Here is an 11,703-nt window from a genome sequence, read left to right on the forward strand (position 1 = left end):
TTAAGCCAACAAATGTGACATAATTTACTAATGAGGTCACATTTTATTCATTTGCCAGTTTATTCTGTTTTTATTTAAAAAAAAAACAATTAAAATAAAATAGAAAACTATCCCCAAAAAACTCTTTTCAATGTTTACAGTTAAGATTTTACAAATCTGTCCATCATATTTGAAGTAGGTGTAGAGAAGGGGCCTAAAGTTAGAACACAGAGAAATTGAGTAGAAAGGCATCTCCCTTCAACCCATCATGACTGAAGTGCTTAATGGTGCCTTTAATTATTTAAATGCTGCAATGTCTAAATTTTAAAAGGACAAACACAATATTGAGCACACAGGAAGGTTAACAGCACAATTTTAAATATTTCTGCTCACTACAAGGAAACTGATCAGACAAAAATCACCAGGGAAACGTCCCTGTACAGTGTTTAAGCCGCCTGGCTTATTCCAAACAGTCCCCAAAGCTCAGCTAAATCGTAAGAAGGCAATCAACATTACTGTTAAACTGTTCTGTTGCTCTTGTAGTTAGCATCTTTGTTTGATCTATGTCCAATGTTATGGAATTTGGGGGGTTTTGGCTTGTTTTTCCATTCCTGTATGTCAGAAAACATGTCTTTATATTCCCCAAACTCAATGGACATGAGTTTGAGCAAGCTCCAGGAGTTGGTGATGGACAGGGAAGGCTGGCTGCTGCGGTCCACGGGGTTGCAAAGAGTCAGCCGCAACTGAGCAGCTGGACAACAGCAGCAAATATTCCCCATAGTATGTTGAATATGGGCTTCCCTGGTGGCTCAGGGGGTAAAGCGTCTGCCTGCAATGCAGGAGACCCGGGTTGAACATATGTTGAATCTAGCAGCTACTAAACGAACCCTCTTGAATAAATGAATTGAAAAGGCCAGGTGTCAGAGGAGTCCAGAGGAGAGGTCGGAACCCATCAGCCTTAACGGGCCGGCCGCTCGGTGGCGCCGCCTACAGGCGAACGGTGGTTGGCGGCCCGGCCCAGCCCGGAGCCTGACACTTTGCTGACACTTGAGCGTCGCCTGGTTTCACTAATGGCGGGTTACTTGAGTTGCGAGTTCCTCAGAGTTGCGTCAACCTGGTTGGCTCTCTCTTCTCACAGTCTGGCCAAAGTGCATCTCCAAGTGTTCTTTCTGTGACGTAGAAGGACTATCAGCTAAATTCAAAGGGACTGGGTTTTAGTCCCAACTTACATGCTGACTTACTACGTGAAAGTTGCTCAAAAAGTCGGTTGCTCTGACTCTTTGCAACCCCATGGACTATACAGCCCATGGAATTCTCCAGGCCAGGATACTGAGTGGGTAGCCTTTCCCTTCTCCAGGGGATCTTCCCAACCCAGGCATCGAACCTGGGTGTCCTGCACTGCAAGTGAATTCTTTACCAACCGAGCCACAAGGGAAGCCCTGACTTACTGTGTAATCATGGACAAATTAACTTCTCAGAGTTAAGTAATTTCTTCTTCTCTTAAGTACCAGTTCGTTCCTTCAAGCCAAAGGTTGAACTGTTAAGAAAGATTAGGAAATGACTTCCAACATGGTCCATACCCATGCTTGCTTTGACCACATATCGGGTGTATATGTGTCTAACATTTTAAATTCCTTGCCCACATTTTAAGTTGACTGGATTTTTTTTTAGTAGATTCTCAAAAATATAGAGATTCTGATTCTGTAACACTTATAATTTTATTAGATTTATTGTAGGTTTATCATTGTGTCTTTGCTTTTATAATGTGTTGCTAGTCACAGCCATGACTTATTTAATAGTGATTTAACTGAGCAGGAATGCAATTGCAACTTTAGGTTCCTGTGGGAAAATGCAATGTGTTTATAATGCATTTTCCAGAAGAGAACTGGGGAAAAATGAGGATTATCCTGTGATTTTGTTATATTATAAATTCACATGCTCCCTAAACTAGATTTTACTTTGTTTGTGTAATTAGTTTTGATCTCAGAGTTTATAAGAGTTTGCTGATATGATAAAATTTAGATTGTAGCTAAGGTTGCTAATATTTTCTTAAAAGTAAGTTTGGTTGCTAACTGTGGAATATAAATAGTTGAAATTTGTATTAGGGCCAACCGAATTTGGTTCTGTTTTCTTTCAGCTGCTTGTCTTTAACATTAGAAAATAAAGAGGAAAAAAGCCAAAAATCTTAGGAATGTATCTGAAGTTAGTTTTCAAATGCCATTCAAACAAATTGGGGGAAAGTGAAAATAGGCATAAAGGAATAACAGAGATACGTGGAAAATTCTACAGGAGAATTTTACTTTTAAATTTATTACATGATTTAAATGTGTATAAAGTTTGCTTGTATGTAGATTTCTGATACACATTAAATAACAAACATTAGATATATATGAGATCTTTAAATAAGTTGCAAATATGTGATTAATGCAGTGGTGTTTTTATGATGAAAATAGGCTGCCCTCTTGAAATTAGTTAAGATAATATCATCTTCCAAACTAGAATATGCTTTTATTAAATGAGTATTGGTTATCTGGAAATAACCAAATATACCTTGAAATAACATTTTGTAATGGTAATGCTAGTGAATCTGGATAGTCTACTAAAATCCTTTCATGGAAACAAAAAAAATAAATATAACTCATACAAAAATAAACTTTAGTCTGCATGACATTTTTTTTATTTATTTATTTTTTAATTGAAGGATAATTGCTTTACAGAATTTTGTTGTTTTCTGTCAAACCTCAACATGAATCAGCCATAAAAAACTGAACTCAAAGGGTAAAAATTCCCTTGTCTCTGGTTCTGCCTTTTCAGGAAAAAGAGTTCCCCAGTGTGATGGTTAACTTTATGCATCAAATTGACTGGGTCACAGGATGCTATATATTTGGGCAAACATTTTTCTGGGTGTTTTTTGTGAGAGTGTTTTTGAATGAGGTTAACATTTAAATCAATAGCCTGAGTAAAGCCCTCCCTAATACGGGTGTGTAGGGGTAGGTTGAGGCAGGCAGGAGGAGGGCTCATCCAACCCACTGAAGGCCTGACAACAAAAAGGATGATCCTCCCCGAGAAAAGGATAATCCCTCCTGCCTGAATGCCTTCAAGCTTGGAATTCACTTTTTCCGGTTTCAGACTCAAAGTGAAACCTCAGCTCTTCCTAAGTCTGAAGCCTGCCAGGCTCAGATTGGAACAACACCATCAGATCTATGGGTCTCCTCCTTGCTGACTCACCCTGTAATCTTGGGACTTGTCAGCTTTCATAATCTTGTGAACCAATTCCTCACAATAAATCTATTTTACTACATTTTACCTTATAAAATCTATATACTTTTGGTCTGTTTCTCTCAGTTCAGTTCAGTCACTCAGTCCTGTCCAACTCTTTACAACCCCATGGACTGCAGCACGCCAGGCCTCCCTGTCCATCATCACCTCCAGGAGTTTACTCAAACTCATGTCCATTGAGTCAGTGATGCCATCCAACCATCTCATTCTCTGTTGTCCCCTTCTCTTGCCTTCAATCTTTCCCAGCACCAGGCTCTTTTCCAATGAGTCCGTTCTTCGCATCAGGTGGCCAAAGTACTGGAGTTTCAGCTTCAGCATCAGTCCTTCCAATGAATATTCAGGACTGATTTCCTTTAGGATGAACTGTTTGGATCTCCTTGCAGTCCAAGGGACCCTCAGAGTCTTCTCCAACACCACAGTTCAAAAGCATCAATTCTTCAGCCTTTAGCTGTTTCTCTGCTGCTGCTGCTGCTAAGTCGTGTCAGTCATGTCCGACTCTGTGCGACCCCATAGATGGCAGCCCACCAGGCTCCCCCGTCCCTGGGATTCTCCAGGCAAGAACACTGGAGTGGGTTGCCATTTCCTTCTCCAATGCATGAAAGTGAAAACTGAAAGTGAAGTCGCTCAGTCATGTCCGACTCTTAGCGACCTCATGGACTATAGCCTACCAAGCTTTTCCATCCATGGGATTCTCCAGGCAAAAGTACTGGAGTGGGTTGCCATTGCCTTCTCCAAGCTGTTTCTCTAGTGAACTCTAAATATACCAGGTCATCCACAACATGACTTCATGTTCATCATGTTCTTTCCTATTTTACAGACAGATCCATGACACTCTCTTATTCTAAAGCCATTATGCTTTATGAACATTCAGCTCTTCATTTTCTTTAAATTGCTTTATTAACTTTCTGATACTAATTTGGTTTAGTAGGACGTTTTTGTTGAAGGTAAACGAAAGTAGACCACTTAGGTAGACCACTAAATGTGTGTTTTATAGACTCCTTATCTAGAAATTTCATTTTTAACCAAGTACTTTTAAGATTAATACATCAGGACTTCCCCTGTGGTCGAATGGTTAAGAGTCAGCCTGCAGCGCAGTGACACATATTTGATCGCTGCTCCGGGAAGACCCCACATGCTGCAGGGCCACTGAGCCCAGGAGCGGCAACTGCTCAGTCCACGCGGCACCATGCTCTGCAGCAAGAGAAGCCACAGAAGCAGAAGCCAGCACACCACGACTAGAGAAAGACTCAGTTCACTGCAACTGGAGAAAGCACAGCCATCAAGACGCAGAGCAGCTAAAAATAAAATAAAATAATAATTTAAAAAAATCACTGGTTGTGATCCAGTACACACACACACACACACACACACACACATAGGTAGCATAAGAGAACATATTTTTAAAAATTAATAAATCAGCTTCTTCAGACTACACCTATCTCCGAAAACCTAGTTGTTCCTCAACTCACAAAATAAAGGTGCCCAGAACCAAGGCTGCAGACCAAATCCTAGGTTCAAGGTGGGCTCACATGGAATATACGCTCCCTAAGGCCTCTCTGAAATGCAGCTTCAATCAGCTACCTCTTCTCTCCTTGTCCCCCACCCTTTATCTTTCCACTCCACCCTAACCCCACTGACATCACTAAATTTCAGAATTCTCCACATTATACAATCTCCAGGGAACAGATGATGGTAAGCGTGTTCCAATTTAAATTTCTGATTCAAATTCATTAATACTGGCTGCCTCACCCACTTTGTTGAGGATTAACCAGCAAGCGTAGACCATAGAGAGAAATGATTAATGAGCTATGTCTGCCATGGGCGAGGGAGCAAGAAGTGGCTGCAAAAGTCATGCCTTCATCACCCGTGCTCCAGATACTTAAACTGACACCCTTTCAAAATATACATGGAGAAAAGTGTTGCAGGGTAATTTTTTGAGATAATCATTTCTCCTGTTCCTACCCCTACATAATACTCTCAGAAGAAATACAATTTTTATTTCATTGTGGTTACCTAGACCCTTAGAAATAGGAACTCCAAGCATTGCACTCTGATTTCCTTTACTTCTAGGGACTGTTAACAGCTTTGGGTTCCAGAAGCAGAAAGAGGAGTTGTCTGGCACAAAGAAGTCACGTCCTTTTTAGGCTTTTGTTTGGCTCACTAAGGCTGGGCAATCCCGGTGGAGAGAGGGAATAATGACAGTGCTTGGAGTGGTTTTGAAAATGGCTCATTTTGGAAAAGAAAGGATAGATTCTGGGAGGACTAGTGAAGGCACAGGGGGATTATCTGACTTTCATATCCAGGGAGCATGCACAAACCCCTGCTCCCAGTTCCAGAGACTAGGGAGGATAGAGGCCTTTTGGACATCTGCAGGATCCTACTCAGAGTCCTAAGACTCTCCTTCACAGAGAAGAGGGTCTCTGTGGTTAAGCCTGAGTCAGTACAGAAAACTGATGTGAAGGCATCTGAATACCTCAAGAGCAACAGGGCCTGAATAATGGTAGAGACACAGCTTTCCTAGGAGCATCCCTTCATAGAAGGAAAATTAATGACAACCAACACAATGACTAAGAATGAGAATCTTCTCCCATTTTTCAAACGAGTGCATGTTTGCACAAGTGGTCTACTGCCCTCACCCTTCAAAAAAAAAGGTGAGTTAGACTAAAGTTCACAATTTAAGCTATGACAAATTCATATTTAAGCTATGACAAAATGTTATATATTATTACCCAAGAATTGCAGAGCAAAATCATACATAATATACAAGATTTATAAACCAACAGAAAAATATAAGAATTTAAAATAGGTTCAAATTCATGGGCATCACTAAACTTCTGCAAAGCTGGGAGAAGGAATGAGAAGATTTTAGAGATCCATGAGGGGGATAAAGAAGCAAAACTGAGGCGATAATAGTTTAAGCCATTTGTCCAAGATCGTGTAACTGGTATGAGAGGGCCTAACACTAACCAAGGTCTTCTGATTCCTGTGAGACTAGAAGAGCCAAGATGATTCGATATTAAGCATAATTCATACTATAGTGTTTCGAACTCAGTAGGGGACCAGAGATAAGGTGGCTGAAAGCACCTCAAGGGCCCCCAAGCGTGTTAGGGAGGAAAGAGTAGAGAGTCATCAGGAGCACGGTGGTACAGCTGTAATGTCCTGAGGCGTGCATTGCAGCAGACTGAGAAACTGTATATGGGATGCTCAGATGTAATCAGGCAGATCTGAATTCCTATCCCTTCCTTTATTTCTTTGCCTTTTAAAAACCTCTGTTACATATTGAGATATAACTAGCATACATTATATTAGTTTCAAGTGTACAACATAATGATTTGATATCTGCAGACACCATGAAGGGGCTTTCCAGGTGGTGCTCGTGGTAAACAACAACCAAAGCAGGAGACGTAAGAGACACTGCTTGAATCCCTGGGTCAGGAAGATCCCCTGGAGGAGGCCGTGGCAACCCATTCCAGTATTTTTGCCTGGAGAATCCCATAGAAAGAGGATCCCAGCAGGCTACCATCCATAGGGTCACAAAGAAATGGACATGACCGCAGCAACTTGGGATACACACACTATGAAATGATCACCACAATAACTCTAGTTATTTATCACCATACATAGTTACAGAATTCTTTTTCCCTGTGTTGAGAAATTTTAATTTACTCTCTTAGCAACTTTCAAATAAGCAACACTGTACCGCTGACAACTATAGTTGCCGTGTTGTACATTATATGTCAATGACTTGTTAATTCTATAATTTGAAGTTTGTATCTTTTGACTTCCTTTTATCAATTCACCTACCCTCTACCCTCTGCCTCTGGAAACCACCTAACTGTTCTCTGTAACTACAAGTTTTATTGTTTTTCAGATCCCACACATGTCTCTTCTCACTTTTTTAAGAAATGTTTCTTAAACTCTGAGTTTTAAAAAATGCCTATAATGTGACCAGGACATGACAGGTCCTTAGATCAACATACTTTGAATAGAGGTACAGTGAGACTGAGTCCAAAATTTGAGAAGGAATCTGCCACTGCAGATTAAAACATCACAGCAAATTTCTTAGAGAAGGAAATCAAGGAAAATAAGTATCTATTAGTGTAAGTGTTTTATAGCTTTCACTTGTGGTTTGATTTGAAAGGAGTTGCTTTTTTAACTTTTATTTATAACTTTTTATATTTCTATGTCTGCATTTTGCTATATATTGCAATATTTTCTCAATTTCTGTTGATTTCCAAATGTCTATGAGATCCTGATCCTACCAACCCCAGTTCTGTTATGTCCATTAAAATCCAGGAACATAATCCTGAAATTTGGCAGAAATTAACATGTACCAAATTTCACTGTTCTCTCGGTCTTTTACTAGACTCTTACTTGCTATGTGCTGTGCTACACTAAGGCACTTCAGTCATGTTCAACTCTTTGCAATCCTATGGACTGTAGCCATTAGACTCCTCTGTCCACGGGATTCTCCTGGTAAGAATACTAGAGTGGATTGCCATGCCCTCCTCCAGGGGATATTCCTGACCCAGGGATAGAACCTGAATCTCTAATGTGACCTACATTGCCAAGCAGGCTCTTCACCACTAGTGCTGGGAAACGCTTTGCTTTCTATCAGTTCACTTCAGTTGCTCAGTCGTGTTCAACTCTTTGCAACCTCATGAACTGCAGCACGCCAGGCCTCCCTGTCCATCACCAACACCCGGGGTTTACTCAAACCCATGTCCATTGAGTCGGTGATGCTATGCAACCATCTCATCCTCTGTCGTCCCCTCCTACTCCCTCCTTCAATCTTTCCCAGCATCACGGTCTTTTCCAATGAGTCATTTCTTCACATCAGGTGGCCAAAGTATTAGAGTTTCAGCTTCAACATCAGTCCCTCCAATGAACACCCAGGACTGATCTCCTTTGGGATGGACTGGTTGGATCTCCTTGCAGTCCAAGGGACTCTCAAGAGTCTTCTCCAACACCACAGTTCAAAAGCATCAATTCTTCTGCGCTCAGCTTTCTTTATAGTCCAACTCTCACATCCATACATGACTACTGGAAAAAACATAGCCTTGACTAGATGGAACTTTCTTAGCAAAGTCATGTCTCTGCTTTTTAATATGCTTGTCTAGGTTGCTCATAGCTTTTCTTCCAAGGAGTAAGTGTCTTTTAATTTCATGGCTGCAATCACCATCTGCAGTGATTTTGGAGCCCTCCAAAAATAAAATCTGTCACTGTTTCCACTGTTTCCCCATCTATTTGCCATGAAGTGATGGGACCAGATGCCATGATCTTCGTTTTCTGAATGTTGAGTTTTAAGCCAGCTTTTTTCACTCTCCTCTTTCACTTTCATCAAGAGGCTCTTTAGTTCCTCTTCATTTTCTGCCTTAAGGGTGATGTCATCTGCATATCTGAGGTTACTGATATTTCTCCCTGCAATCTTGATTCCCACTTGTGCTTCATCCAGCCCAGTGTTTCTCATGATGTACTCTGCATATAAGTTAAATAAGCAGTGTGACACTATACAGCCTTGACGTACTCCTTTTCCTATTTGGAACCAGTCTGTTGTTCCATGTCCAGTTCTAACTGTTGCTTCTTGATCTGCATACAGATTTCTCAAGAGGCAAGTCAGATGGTCTGGTATTTCCATCTCTTTCAGAATTTTCCACAGTTTGTGGTGATCCCCACAGTCAAAGGCTTTGGCATAGTCAATAGAGCAGAAATAGATGTTTTTTCTGGAACTCTCTTGCTTTTTTGATATTCCAACAGATGTTGGAAAATTGATCTCTGGTTCCTCTGCCTTTTTTAATAGCAGCTTGAACATCTGGAAGGTCACGGTTCACCCACTGTTGAAGCCTGGCTTGGAGAATTTTGAGCATTACTTTACTAGCATGTGAGACGAGTGCAATTGTGCAGTAGTTTGAGCATTCTTTGGTATTGCCTTTCTCTGGGACTGAAATGAAAACTGACCTTTTCCAGTCCTGTGGCCACTGCTGAGTTTTCCAAATTTGCTGGCATATTGAGTGCAGCACTTTCACAGCATCATCTTTTAGGATTTTAAATAGCCCAACTGGAATTCCATCACCTTCACTAGCGTTGTTCACAGGTGATGCTTCTTAAGGCCCACTTGACTTCACATTCCAGGATGTCTAGCTCTAGGTGAGTGAGAATACCATCGTGATCATCTGGGTCATGAAGATCTTTTTGTACAGTTCTTCTGTGTATTCTTACCACTTCTTAATATCTTCTACTTCTGTTAGGTCCATATCATTTCTGTCCTTTATTGTGCCCATCTTTGCATGAAATGTTCCCTTGGTATCTCTAATTTTCTTGAAGAGAGCTCTAGTCTTTCCCATTCTATTGTTTTCCTCTTCTCACTGATCACTTCACACTGATCACTGAGAAAGGCTTTCTTATCTCTCCTTGCTATTCTTTGGAGCTCTGCATTCAAATGTGTATATCTTTTCTTTTCTCCTTTGCTTTTGCTTCTTTTCTTTTCACAGCTAGTTGTAAGGCCCTTTCAGACAGCCATTTTGCTTTTTTGCATTTCTTTTTCTTGGGGATGGTCTTGATCCCTGTCTTCTGTACAATATCACAAACCTCCATCCATAGTTCATCAGGCACCCTGTCTATCAGATCTAATTCCTTGAATCTATTTCTCACTTCCACTGTATAATTGTATGGGATTTGATTTAGGTCATACCTGAATGGTCTAATCATTTTCCCTATTTTCTTCAACTTAAGCCTGAATTTGGCAATAAGAAGTTCATGATCTGAGCCACAGTCAGCTCCAGGTCTTGTTTTTGCTAACTGTATAGAGCTTCTCCATCTTTGGCTGCAAAGAATATAATCAATCTATTCAATATTGACCATCTGGTGATGTCCAGAAGTCTTCTCTTCTGTTTTTGAAAGTGGATGTTTGCTATGACCAGTGCATTCTCTTGAAAAACTGTATTAGCCTTTGCCCTGGTTCATTCTGTACTCCAAGGCCAAATTGCTTTCTATGTTTGGATTCAATTTTTCTACCTTAAAAATGAAAAAAAAAAAAAAGCAAAGGAAAAGGAAGGAGGAAAGATTGTCTGAATGTTTTTTCTACTTCATGATACCCAATTCCAATTGCTGATCAGACTGCCCTCTGAACTTCTTAAATGAGAGAATCATTTCTTAGATAAAATTTGTGTGTCTTTAGCAAATATTCAGGCTACATTTTAAAATATTTAAAATTGTGCTCATATTCAGTTGTACTTACATTTATTAATTATGGATATATATCACAAAACTAGGTCAATAATGGATGGATACATATACCCCCATATATGTGTGCTTTAAAATCTCTATAAAATCAATAATTACCTTAAGTGGTCTCTCAACTTATCACACACAAACAATGTAACTGAGAAACAGGAGCCTTCCATTTGAATCACCATTTTCTACTTGACTAGTTTCATTCACATATAAAATAAAGTAGAATGTGGCTTAACAGTCAGTGTGTTAATTGCTCTCTGAACAAGTATTAAATGTGTCATTATTACCTAAATAATGAAAAATGGTGGTGTGATTTCAATATGGAATAAGCTGCCCTTGCCTTTTATTTCTTGAGAGATGTAATATCACTTCAATTGCTTTTAATCAGATGTGACATCTTCTGTACACTGATAGATGTATTATTGATATACATGGTCTTGAAATGATGTGACAGATTATCTCTTTTATCTTTGATTAAAGTGAATTATCACATTGCAACAGCTACTCTCCCTGTTGTCAGTTGCACAGGCAGCTTACCACTTATTCACCACGATACTTCAAGTTTAAAATGCATGATCAGGGAGAACATTTGTGCCTCTATGTGTGTAACAAGAAATATAAACTTCTGTTCCTCTGTAGTAGAACGCTGTTGGTTTGGCCTGCCTTCCTTCCACTCTCGTCACAACAGCCCAATTTTCCTTTGGTGAGTCTCCTCTGCCCGGCCTTCAGTCTTTGTGATATGAGTGGGGCTGATGTTAACTGTCCCTCAAGTCACCTCATATCGAAGAGTAGAAATATGAGTAAACATGACCAATGAGCTTACTACATGACCCGTTCACAATGAATGGCTCAGAGTAAGGGATGCAACCCTGTCAGTGAATCAGAATCATCCCTGGACTGTGTTGGTACAAAAAAGAGTAAAATGGCCAGTTGGACTAAGAAAGAGACCTGCATCTTGATGACAGATTTTGATTCTTTGGATTTAGCTATGACTGTCTCTGAAGACCTCCCTGGAGAAGGGAATGGCAACCCACTGCAGTATTCTTGCCTGGAGAATCCCATGGACAGAGGTGCCTGGCAGGCTACAGTCCATGGGGTCGCAAAGAGTCAGATACAACTGAGCGACTAACACACACACACACACACACACCCCTCTGAAGACCTACCCTTGGACCATTCAATTACATAAACCATTCAATTCCCCTTTTTTTT

Source organism: Bubalus bubalis, chromosome 9 (assembly GCF_019923935.1).
Source record: "Bubalus bubalis isolate 160015118507 breed Murrah chromosome 9, NDDB_SH_1, whole genome shotgun sequence".
NCBI lineage: Eukaryota > Metazoa > Chordata > Mammalia > Artiodactyla > Bovidae > Bubalus > Bubalus bubalis.